The sequence below is a fragment of the Rhinopithecus roxellana genome, chromosome 1, assembly GCF_007565055.1.
Source record: "Rhinopithecus roxellana isolate Shanxi Qingling chromosome 1, ASM756505v1, whole genome shotgun sequence".
Classification (NCBI taxonomy): Eukaryota; Metazoa; Chordata; class Mammalia; order Primates; family Cercopithecidae; genus Rhinopithecus; species Rhinopithecus roxellana.
Window position 1 is genome coordinate 156,825,246 of NC_044549.1, and position 12,845 is coordinate 156,838,090.

The following is a 12,845-nucleotide window of genomic DNA, read 5'->3' on the forward strand; positions in this document are numbered from 1 at the left end:
TCAGTGTTTAACTTATTTTTTCTAATGCTAGCATATGTCCCCTATTGTAGTCACACCTTGAAGTGGAAGTGACTTTAAGTCAGTAGTCTCACCTTTCAGGGCAGGCAGATATGAGATATTACAAATATATTGTAACTCTGCAGAGTTAAAGTTGACTTTAGAATACAAATTTCATGTACCAAAGTAGCCTTACGTTTTCTCTCTTCAGAAATGCAAATCAAAACCACAATGAGATACCATCTCACACTGGCCAGAATGGTTATTATTAAGAAGACAGACATGTGTGTGTAACTTTCATTTATCAGACCTCAGGAACTCAAGCTTTCATAAGCCTCTGGGTGGACAAGTACCAGCACTACTCCTTGGGATGGATGGAGTGTCACAGGGAGCAGGCAGCCTAGCTGTACAACCTGGTGCAGGGTGGTGACTTTCCTCACCTTTAAGTGTATGGACCATCAGGTGCCGGAAAAAAGACGAGTGCTATGTGTGTTCTACATGAACTTTATGGTGTTGGAGTGGAAAAATTGAGAATTGAATATCATACCATCAGGACTCCATATAAAAAAATTGAAATTAGCACCATTGCAAGTAATTACCACCTTGAAGTTAATCCCAGCGATGCTGGAAGTATTGATGAGGTAGTAATTCAGAAGATGTTGAAAACAGTGGCTCAATCACAGCAACTTGAAACAAACTCTCAGATATTTTAAAATGGTATTATTGACAGAAGTTGACAAACTCAATAAAGATGCTCAACATGCCTTGTAAAGAACCATGGAAAAGTTCTTTGCAGATTGATCTCGTGCTACATCTAATGAGATACCACCTATTTGTAGTAGGTGCTTGGCAGTTTGTGTGCCTGCTTCCAGCATTGGAGATATTTACTATGTGTTATGTACTGTGTACAAAAAGGAAGATCTGAATCTTCCTTCACAACCGACTCATAGACTTGCAGAGAAGTCCTGCAGAAATCTCAGAAAAGCCCTGCTTATGTGTGAAGCGGGATATCACTACAGACCTCATGGACATTTAAAGGAACATAAGAAAATATTATAAATAAGTCTAAGCATGTAAATTTGACAATTGAGATGAAATAGATTCCTTAAAAGCCACAAACTGCCAAACTCACCGAGAATGTACATATATTATATATATAATTAATATGTATAATTAATAAGTATATGTGTGTGTAACTTATATATAAAACTATTTCTATTGAAGAAATTACATTACTAGTAAAGGCAAAAATCAGAAAGTCCTGAAAAAGAAAACTTTCTGTTCAGATGGTTTCACTGGCAGTGAAGAAAAGGCAAAATCTGCAAGATTGGTAAAGAAAATCCCCTAGGCTAGGCGACTTCTCTTTATTACTTGGTCTACCTCTAAGGTTTACCCAGTCAGGCTGTAGTGCTGTAGTTACAGAAGAAGGCCTGGAATGCTGGTCCCTGGTGGAGTAAAGGAAGGGATCTGTCCACCCGGAGAACTTAGCCCTTTTTGTAGTCCACACTGTGAATACTGAGAACCTTGGAAATCCTTTCTCAAGTGAGCCTGAGCTTGCTTCCGGGGTCTCCATGGGTCTCTTTCTGAGTTCATCCCTATACTCATGAGTTGTTCTCAGAAAGTGTAAACAGAGCTTGGACAGGGTTAGAGGTGTTCACACAAACATGCAAGAAGACCATTGCAGGGCTGAAGGGAGAAGAGGGTGAGAGGAGGGAGACCTGGGCCTCAGCTGGGAGCCAGGGACTGAAGGCTGGCTCTCCTCATTAGACCCTTATGTTCTAGTGGGAGATTTCATGGGGTTTGAGAATTCTAGTCTTGAACTTGAAAGTCATAAAGGCATATTTTTTAGGGTAGGAGGAGAAAATGCATTTTATTCAGTCATTTGTTAACTTGATGAATGGCTTTTAAATACCTAGGCATATGGTAAATTGTATTCATTTGTACTCTTGTCTTGGGTCCCACAGTGTAAGCACCAGGATGGGTTGGTGAGGGGGCTTTGCTCACTAACAAATTTTCAGCTCCTAGAATAGTCTCTGGCACAGTGGGCACTCAATAATAATTTTGAATGAATGTGTAGATGAATGAATGAGTTTAGTCTTCTTATCATCCCAAGAAGAATTCCAGATATAAAGAAAGTGGCCTACTTGAGGGTGAAGAATGGGAGGAGGGAGAGGATGAGAAAAAATAACTGTTGGATACCAGGCTTACTACTTGGGTAACAAAATAATCTATACCACAACACCCCCTACCCATGACGCAAGTTTACCTATATAACAAACCTGCACATATATCCCTGAACCTTAATTACAAGTTATTTTAAAAAAGAAAGAAAGTGATACCTGGACACAGAGTGTAGCATAATAGTCATTGGAGACTCAGAAGGGTGAGAAGGGAGCAGAGAGGTGAGGGTTGAGAAATTACTTACTGGGTACAATGTACACTATTCAGATGATGATTATACTAAAAGCTTAGATTTCACCCATGCAATATGTTCACATAACAAAACTGCCGTTGTACTCCTTGAATTTATACAATTTTTTAAAAGGCCAACATAAGCATGCTTCCTTAAAAAAAAAAAAAGTGGTAATAAGAAGTCACTGACACTTGATAGAAGAATGAATAGATAAAGAATGATTTGAGAAGGAAAATCCTTTAAGGTGTTAGACATAAGGAATATGCTGTTATTTGCCCTGACGGACTGTGTAAAACTAAAATCTATGAGGCCATCTCAGAACAGCCACATGGGCCCCAGTGGACTGTCACAAGCTGTGTTTCAGGAATACCAGTCTTAGTCATTTCCTTGGAACTCATTAAACCTCTGCTGTGAGCCCCAACCTTGAAGTGATGCAGCAGTGACTCACAGAGCTTCCCTGCCCTCCAGGACTTGATTCAGTATCTGCCTTATTTGCCAATGAGAGGCTGATTCTCAAAAGAAACTTTGGCTCAAATACGATACCTGAACAAACAATCTCAGCATTGAAATAACCAATGGTATTCTTAGAAGAAAATAAATTTGAGAACGTAATGCAAGAAATTGTAGTAGCAGTACATGTTTGTCTCATGCCGATAAAAATTCTCCATTTACCATTTGAATCTAATTGAAACAGCATTTTCAAATAAATCCAAACTAGTTATGTTCCTATAACACACAGTCATGGTTATTACTCAATTTCAAGATGAATTATCCTCAACCATTCACTATATCAAGGGGAAAATGCAGCCAACAAGCAATTTAATTATTTAAAAGAACATTGGAACAACTAAACTTTGGCTACAATTACCACGTGAGTAAAACAGAAAGACAGAAAGTAATGTGTTAACTGTTTGCCATTCAAATGGCTCATTGAGTCTCTAGCAATCATATGGTACAAATAGGACATTTATATAACATGCAAACGTAGGGCCCAGAAAAAAATCAGCAGCAAACTTTCACATAGCTCATTGACTTATGATCTTTAATGAAGAAGCCACGGTGGAGCAATTATTTCACTGATACCACATTTATTATTGCTGTAATTTCCTCCTTAGCTCTGTTAACTGTGTTATTAAATAAACAGCAATACTCATGATTTCTTTTAAAATGCAACTAACTGCTATGTAGAGAACAGTGAAATAAAATAAAATATATTTATTAAAAATGAATATTTGTTTATGTTGTTTGTGAGTTAAAAATCCGTCCATTAAATAAGACAACCAGACATAAGATACTGAATCCTGACATAAAAATAAGTTTGAAAGTATATATTTACCCAATACACACAACACAGAGCTATAGAATTGCTCTTGTTGATTATTCAGCTAAATAACATCTTTTGCCTTGATTACACATGTTTATAAAGGAAAATTGAAAAACTCATGTAGATTACAAAGCTATTACCATAACCATTCTACTATCAACACAGAACTATGAGAAATACAATTTACAAAGTGCTAAATACACTTGTACACTGTACCCTATTATACTTATAGTAAAGTTATTGGAGAAAAAGGAAGAAAACTTATTCTAAAATTGGAAAAAGAAAATAAAAATTTCCATAAAAATAGAATTTTATTTTTTATTTTTATTTTTTAAATTATACTTTAAGTTATAGGGTACGTGTGCACAATGTGCAGGTTTGTTACATATGTATACATGTGCCGTGTTGGTGTGCTGCACCCCTTAACTCATCATTTGCATTAGGTATATCTCCTAATGCTATCCCTCCCCCTGGCCCCCACCCCATGACAGGCCCCGGTGTGTGATGTTCCTCACCATGTGTCCAAGTGTTCTCGTTCTTTAATTACCACCTATGAGTAAGAACATGCAGTGTTTGGTTTTCTGTCCTTGTGATAGTTTGCTCTGAATGATGGTTTCCAGTTTCATCCATGTTCCTACAAAGGACATGAACTCATCCTTTTTTATGGCTGCATAGTATTCCATGGTGTATATGTGCCACATTTTCTTAATCCAGTCTATCATTGATGGATATTTGGGTTGGTTCCAAGTCTTTGCTATTGTGAATAGTGCCGCAATAAACATACGTGTGCATGTGTCTTTATAGCAGCATGAGTTATAATCCTTTGGGTATATGCCCAGTAATGGGATGATTGAGTCAAATGGTATTTCTAGTTCTAGATCCTTGAGGAATCACCACACTGTATTCCACAATGGTTGAACTAGTCTACAGTCCAACCAACAATGTAAAACCATTCCTATTTCTCCACATCCTCTCCAGCACCTGTTGTTTCTTGACTTTTAATGATCGCCATTCTAACTGGTGTGAGATGGTATCTCATTGTGGTTTGGATTTGCATTTCTCTGAAGGTCGGTGATGATGAGCCTTTTTTCATGTGTCTGTTGGCTGCATAAATGTCTTCTTTTGAGAAGTGTCTGTTCATATCCTTTGGCCACTTTTTGATGGAGTTGTTTGACTTTTTCTTGTAAATTTGTTTAAGTTCTTTGTAGATTCTGGATATTAGCACTTTGTCAACTTTTCTCCCATTCTGTAGGTTGCCTGTTCACTCGGATGGTAGTTTCTTTTGCTGTGCAGAAGCTCTTTAGTTTAATTAGATCCCATTTGTCAATTTTGGCTTTTGTTGCCATTGCTTTTGGTGTTTTGGCCATGAAGTCCTTGCCCATGCCTATGTCCTGAATGGTATTGCCTAGATTTTCTTCTAGGTTTTATGGTTTTAGGTCTAACATTTAAGTCTTTAATCCATCTTGAATTAATTTTTGTATAAGGTGTAAGGAAGGGATCCAGTTTCAGCTTTCTACATATGGCTAGCCAATTTTCCCAGCACCATTTATTAAATAGGGAATCCTTTCCCCATTTCATGTTTTTCTCAGGTTTGTCAAAGATCATATGGTTGTACATGTATGATATTATTTCTGAGGGCTCTATTCTGTTCCATTGGTCTATAGCTCTGTTTTGGTACCAGTACCACGAGGTTTTGGTTACTGTAGCCTTATAGTATAGTTTGAAGTCAGGTAGCGTGATGCCTCCAGCTTTGTTCATTTTGCTTAGGATTGTCTTAGCAATGCAGGCTCTTTTTTGGTTCCATATGAACTTTAAAGTAGTTTTTTTCCAATTCTGTGAAGAAACTCATTGGTAGCTTGATGAGGATGGCATTGAATCTATAAATTACCTTTGGCAGTATGGACATTTTCACAATATTGATTGTTCCTATCCATGAGCATGAAATGTTCTTCCATTTGTTTGTGTCCTCTTTTATTTCATTGAGCAGTGGTTTGTAGTTCTCCTTGAAGAGGTCCTTGACATCCCTTGTAAGTCGGATTCTGAGGTATTTTATTCTTTTTGAAGCAATTGGGAATGGGAGTTCACTAATGAATTGGTTCTCTGTTTGTCTGTTATTGGTGTGTAGGAATGCTTGTGATTTTTGCACATTGATTTTGTATCCTGAGACTTTGCTGAAGTTGCTTATCAGCTTAAGGAGATTTTGGGCTGTGATGATGGGATTTTCTAAATATACAATCGTGTCATCTGCAAACAGGGACAATTTGACTTCCTCTTTTCCTGATTGCATACCCTTTACTTCTTTCTTTTGCCTGATTGCCCTGGCCAGAACTTCCAACACTATGTTGAATAGGATTGGTGAGAGAGAGCATCTCTGTCTTGTGCCAGTTTTCAAAGTGAATGCTTCCAGTTTTTGCCCATTCAGTATGATATTGGCTGTGGGTTTGTCATAAGTAGCTCTTATTATTTTGAGATACATTCCATCAATACCTAGTTTACTCAGTGTTTTTAGCATGAAGGCTGTTGAATTTTGTCAAAGGACATTTCTGCATCTGTTGAGATAATCATGTGGTTTTTGTCTTTGGTTCTGTTTATATGCTGGATTACATTTATTGATTTGTGTATGTTGAACCAGCCTTGCATCCCAGGGATGAAGCCCACTTGATCATGGTGAATAAGCTTTTTGATGTGCTGCTGGCTTCGGTTTGCCAGTATTTTATTGAGGATTTTTGCATCGATGTTCATCAGGGATATTGGTCTAAAATTCTCTTTTTTTGTTGTGTCTCTGCCGGGCTTTGGTATCAGGATGATGTTGGCCTCATAAAATGAATTAGGGAGGATTCTCTCTCTTTCTATTGATTGGAATAGTTTCAGAAGGAATAGTACCAGCTCCTCTTTGTACCTATGGTAGAATTCGGCTGTGAATCTGTCTGGTCTGGGCTTTTTTTGGTTGGTAGGCTATTAATTATTGCCTCAATTTCAGCACCTGTTATAGGTCTATTCAGGGATTCAGCTTCTTCCTGGTTTAGTCTTGGGAGGGTGTATGTGTCCAGGAATTTATCCATTTCTTCTAGATTTTCTAGTTGATTTGCATAGAGGTGTTTATAATATTCTCTGATGGTACTTTGTATTTCTGTGGGATTGGTGGTAATATCCCCTTTATCATTTTTTTATTGTGTCTATTTGATTCTTCTCTCTTTTCTTCTTTATTAGTCTTGCTAATGGTCTATCAATTTTGTTGATCTTTTCACGAAACCAGCTCCTGGATTCATGATTTTTTTGAAGGGTTTTTTGTGTCTCTATCTCCTTCAATTCTGCTCTGATCTTAGTATTTCTTGCCTTCTGCTAGCTTTTGAAAGTGTTTGCTCTTGCTTCTCTAGTTCTTTTAATTGTGATGTTAAGGTGTCAATTTTACATCTTTCCTGCTTTCTCCTGTGGGCATTTAGTGCTATAAATTTCCCTCTACACACTGCTTTAAATGTGTCCCAGAGATTCTGGTATGTTGTGTCTTTGTTCTCATTGGTTTCAAAGAACATCTTTATTTCTGCCTTCATTTCGTTATGTACCCTGTAGTCATTCAAGAGCAGGTTGTTCAGTTTCCATGTAGTTGAGTGGTTTTGAGTGAGTTTCTTAATCCTGAGTTCTTGTTTGATTGCACTGTGGTCTGAGAGTCGGTTTGTTATAATTTCTGTTCTTTTACACTTGCTGAGGAGTGCTTTACTTCCAACTATGTGGTCAATTTTGGAATAAGTGGAATGTGGTGCTGAGAAGAATGTATATTCTGTTGATTTGTGGTGGAGAGTTCTGTAGATGTCTATTAGGTCCACTTGGTGCAGAGCTGAGTTCAATTCCTGGATATCCTTGTTAACTTTCTGTCTCACTGATCTGTCTAATGTTGACAGTGGAGTGTTAAAGTCTTCCATTATTATTGTGTGGGAGTCTAAGTCTTTTTGTAGGTCTCTAAGGACTTGCTTTACGAATCTGGGTGCTCCTGTATTGGGTGCATATATATTTAGGATAGTTAGCTCTTCTTGTTGAATTTATCCCTTTACCATTATGTAATAGCCTTCTTTGTCTCTTTTGATCTTTGTTGGTTTAAAATCTGTTTTATCAGAGACTAGGATTGCAACCCCTGCTTTTTGTTTGTTTGTTTGTTTTCCATTTGCTTGGTAGATCTTCCTCCATCCCTTTATTTTGAGCCTATGTGTGTCTCTGCACGTGAGATGGGTCTCCTGAATACAGCACACTGATAGGTCTTGACTCTTTATCTAATTTGCCAGTCTGTGTCTTTTAATTGGAGCATTTAGCCCATTTACATTTAAGGTTAATATTGTTATGTGTGAATGTGATCCTGTCATTATGATGTTAGCTGGTTATTTTGCTCGTTAGTTGATGCAGGTTTTTCCTAGCATTAATGGTCTTTACAATTTGGCATGTTTTTGCAGTGGCTGGTACCGGTTGTTCCTTTCCATGTTCAGTGCTTCCTTCAGGAGCTCTTGTAAGGCAGGCCTGGTGGTGACAAAATCTCTCAGCATTTGCTTGCCTGTAAAGGATTTTATTTCTCCTTCACTTATGAAGCTTAGTTTGGCTGGATATGAAATTATGGGTTGAAAAAATCTTTTCTTTAAGAATGTTGAATATTGGCCCCCACTCTCTTTTGGATTGTAGAGTTTCTGCTGAGGGATCCACTGTTAGTCTGATGGGCTTCCCTTTGTGGGTAACCCGACCTTTCTCTGACTACCCTTAACATTTTTTCCTTCTTTTCAACTTTGGTGAATCTGACAATTATGTGTCTTGGAGTTGCTCTTCTCGAGGAGTATCTTTGTGGCATTCTCTGTATTTCCTAAATTTGAATGTTGGCCTGCCTTGCTAGGTTGGGGAGGTTCTCCTGGATAATATCCTGCAGAGTGTTTTCCAACTTGGTTCTGTTCTCCACGTCACTTTCTGGTACACCAATCAGACATAGATTTGGTCTTTTCATATAGTCCCATATTTCTTGGAGACTTTATCCGTTTCGTTTTACTCTTTTTTCTCTAAACTTCTCACTTCATTTCATTCATTTGATCTTCAATCGCTGATACCCTTTCTTCCACTTGATCAAATCAGCTACTGAAGATTGTGCATGTATCACGTAGTTCTCATGCCATGGTTTTCAGCTCCACCAGGTCATTTAAGGACTTCTCTCCACTGCTTATTCTAGTTAGTAATTCATCTAATCTTTTTTCAAGGTTTTTAGCTTCTTTGCGATGGGCTCGAACATCCTCCTTTAGCTCAGAGAAGTTGGTATTACCGATCGTCTGAAGCCTTCTTCTCTCAACTTGTTAAAGTAATTCTCCATCTAGCCTTGTTCCATTGCTGGTGAGGAGCTGCATTCCTTTCAAGGAGAAGAGGTGCTCTGATTTTCAGAATTTTCAGCTTTTCTGCTCTGGTTTCTCCCCATCTTTGTGGTTTTATCTACCTTTGGTCTTTGATGATGTGACGTACAGATGGGGTTTTGGTGTGGATGTCCTTTCTGTTTGTTAGTTTTCCTTCTAACAGTCAGGACTCTCAGCTGCAGGTCTGTTGGAGTTTGCTGAAGGGCCACTCCAGACCCTGCTTGCCTGGGTATCACCAGTGGAGGCTGCAGAACAGCAAATATTGCAGAACAGCAGATGTTGCTGCCTGATCCTTCCTTTGGAAGCTTTGTCTCAGAGGGGCACCCGGCTGTATGAGGTGTCATTCAGCCCCCACTGGGAGGTGTCTCCCAGTTAGGCTACTTGGGGGTCAGTGACCCACTTGAGGAGGCAGTCTGTTCTTTCTCAGATGTCAAACTCTGTGCTGGGAGAACCACTACTCTCTTCAAAGCTGTCAGACAGGGACGTTGAAGTCTGTAGAAGTTTCAGCTGCCTTTTGTTCAGCTATGCCCTGCCCCTAGAGGTGGAGTCTACAGAGGCAGGCAGGCCTCCTTGAGCTGCGGTGGACTCCACCCAGTTTGAGCTTGCTGGTTGCTTTGTTTACCTACTCAAGCCTCAGCAGTGGCAGATGCCCCTTCTCCAGCCTTGCTGCTGCCTTGCAGTTCAATCTCAGATTGCTGTCCTAGCAGTGAGTGAGGCCCCACGGGTGTGGGACCCTCTGAGCCAGGCACAGGATATAATCTCCTGGTGTGCCATTTGCTAAGGCCGTTGGAAAAGTGCAGTATTAGGGTGGGAGTGTCCTGATTTTCCAGGTACCGTCTGTCATGGCTTCCCTTTGCTAGGAAAGGGGATTGCCCAACCCCTTGTGCATCCTGGGTGAGGTGATGCACTGCCCTGCTCCATGGGCTGTACCCACTGTCTGACAAGCCCCAGTGAGAGGCACCCAGTACCTCAGTTGGAAATGCAGAAATCACCCATCTTCTGCATTGCTCATGCTGGGAACTGCAGACTGGAGCTGTTCCTATTCGGCCATCTTGGAACTTAAAATTAAATTTTAATATATAAATGGGATTAGTAGCATAATTAGTGAGTAAGTTAATAATTTTCCTATTTTAATTATTATTCAGAGTTTGCTCTTCAGTTGATTATATGCTTTCCATGTGTGTATGTCTGTGTTGTTTATTGCTATAGCATTGTATGTATACATTCATCATTATATATCCTTAACAGACATAGAAATACTAGAAAAACTTAATTGCTGTTTTCTTATTTTGGTTTCCATAACTTACCTTTAAATATGGGTGTGACATTTTAAAATTTATGTTATTATCATTTTTATCTCTAATATTTCATTTTTCTTCTTCGTCTTTTTTTTTTCTGACAGGATCTTGCTCTGTTGCCCAGGTTGGTGTGCAGTGGCACAATCTTGGTTCACTGCAACCTCTACCTCCTGGGCTCAAGTGATCCTCCCACCTGAGCATCTCAAATAGCCGGGACTACAGATGTGTACCACCATGCTTGGCTAATTTTGTATTTTTTTGTAGAGACAGTTTCTCCATGTTGCCTAGGCTGGCCTCAAACTCCTGGGCTCAAGTGATTCACCCACCTTCACCTTCCATAGTGCTGGGATTATAGATATAAGCCACATGCTTGGCCTATTTTTATCTCTAACATTTCTTTATTTGTCTCATAGTCTTCCTTTTATTGCAACCATTTGCAATGTAATCAAAGCAATATTTTTGCTTTTTATCACCTATGGATATTAATTCTTCTTATGTTTTCTTCTACTCAGAATATTGCCTCTTTTTCTTCTGTTTTTTTTTCTCTGTTTTTTGAATTTTATCTCTGACCTCCATGTTAAATACTTTCTCAAATGCTTAATCATCCTAGGCTCCGAGGAACATACATCAAGCTGATATTTGGCAACTCTCCATGTGATTTTGTGTGTGGGGTAGTCATGATGGTGGTGGGGCAGTAGTCCCTGTCAACTGGTGCACTTCATTATAGATTGATCAGAAGGAAACCCAGGCCATTTATTTGTGGGACTTCCAAAGGTTGATTGCTGTCAGTCTTGGAGTCTTTAATCTCCTGACTTTGGGATTTAGGATTCGAATAGAGAGAGAGCTGGGGACTCACTTTTCAGCAGACAGATTTTCTGTTAATCTCTTATTTTCAGTATCTGGACGTCACTCCCAGCCTTCCTTGTACCTTGTATTCCCAAGGCCCAATGCTTTTTCAATTAAGACCTTGGGAGAGTAAACATCTGGGCTTCTTCCAGGGTGGAGAAGGGACAGGTCCTTGGGGTTCTAGGAAAGACGAGGAGATCTAGATTTCTCACTGCTCCTTAATCAAACTTTCAAGTACGTTTTCTGTTTTTCAGTTCCAGCTAGCTTTCCTGACTTCAGAAGTACCTGATGTAATAAATATGTGTATATCTGAGGGTGAGGTGGGGCTGTGGCGTGAGTTATCTTGCTTATTTTTGGCCATTCATACCCCAACCACCACCAGCAGCTCACGTGTTATTGTGTCTTCTCTATTATGTCAGTTAAAGTACTTTCTATTTTTATTTATTCTCCATTCTCCTTTTCCCATTTTCTCTCTCTTATTTTATGGATTTCTTGCATTTTAATGGGATCTAGAAATCTCAAAAATAGTTATAGTAACAGTGGTAATATGCTATTTCTAAAAACTAAATAGGGAGTGATGAGAAATCAGGAAAAATCAACAATGAAAGGCAGTGAATTGGATGATCTGATGGTCTGTGCCATCAGATCTCTTTAAATAAAGAGATTTTCCTTGTGGGGGTTTGTGAAAAGGGAGGATAAATAATCCAGCAATAAGCATTAAGAATAGCTAACCGTCTTCCAGGCCCTGTAGTACTTGGGTTGTGAGCAAAAGAAACAGCTACCACTAAGAGGGTTACCAAAGAAACAATCTCCTTGAGGTGGACCAAGTGTCAATGAGCTCTGGAGGTGAAGGAAATTCAATACAAAAGAGGCTGAGGAAGTTGGGAATTTTGTCAATGCCACTTGAAGTGTTCCAGAAGGCATAATGGAAAGCCTTGGGAGCTTGGTAAAGAGTAAAAATTTGGCTTAGGTTATGAATGTTCAGAGTCCTAATGGATGGCTTGAGTTGTTTGGACAACCAGCAGTGACCTAGATAGTGATGAGTGTAAGAGTTAAAGGGCTTGTCCTGGTGGTCCATGGAAAAGATGAGTGATCAGTTTTAACAAGAGGAACCTTCTCAGGCCTGGCCTTTTGTATGATTGGGATTGGTGATACAGGTGGTGGTGTGGCCTCAGGGACTAAGCCAAGAGTATCAGGGGCTTGGGGGGGGGGGTGCGGATCTCTCATGTTTAGGAGCATATTGGGCTCTATGGCTTTCTTTATAGATTAAAGTAAATGATGTGGTTTACCCAAGCTCACCATAAACTCTAAGGCCTCCATCCACCCAACTGTGACCTAAATCTGCCATCAGTGATATATGCAACCCCAGAAAGCATATCTGGGCTTTATTTTCCTCACCTGTAAAATGAAGGTGTTGGCTTACTTCAGTGCTTCTCAAAGTTTTCCACCACACGGATCCTGGAGAAACCTGCAGGGGTGGCCTGAATAAACAACATTTATCACATTGTAGCTTAACATTCAATGTGAAGTTAAATGGGAAATAATATTAGTCCTTGCAATGTGATCATTTCCTGACATATTAATTAGGTTTTACT

General features: G+C 39.3%; 1 pseudogene; it reads left to right on the forward strand.

The window, feature by feature from the left end:
- The window catches only part of LOC104653646, a 118,612-nt pseudogene that overhangs the window by 25,168 nt on the left and 80,599 nt on the right, over positions 1–12,845 (forward strand).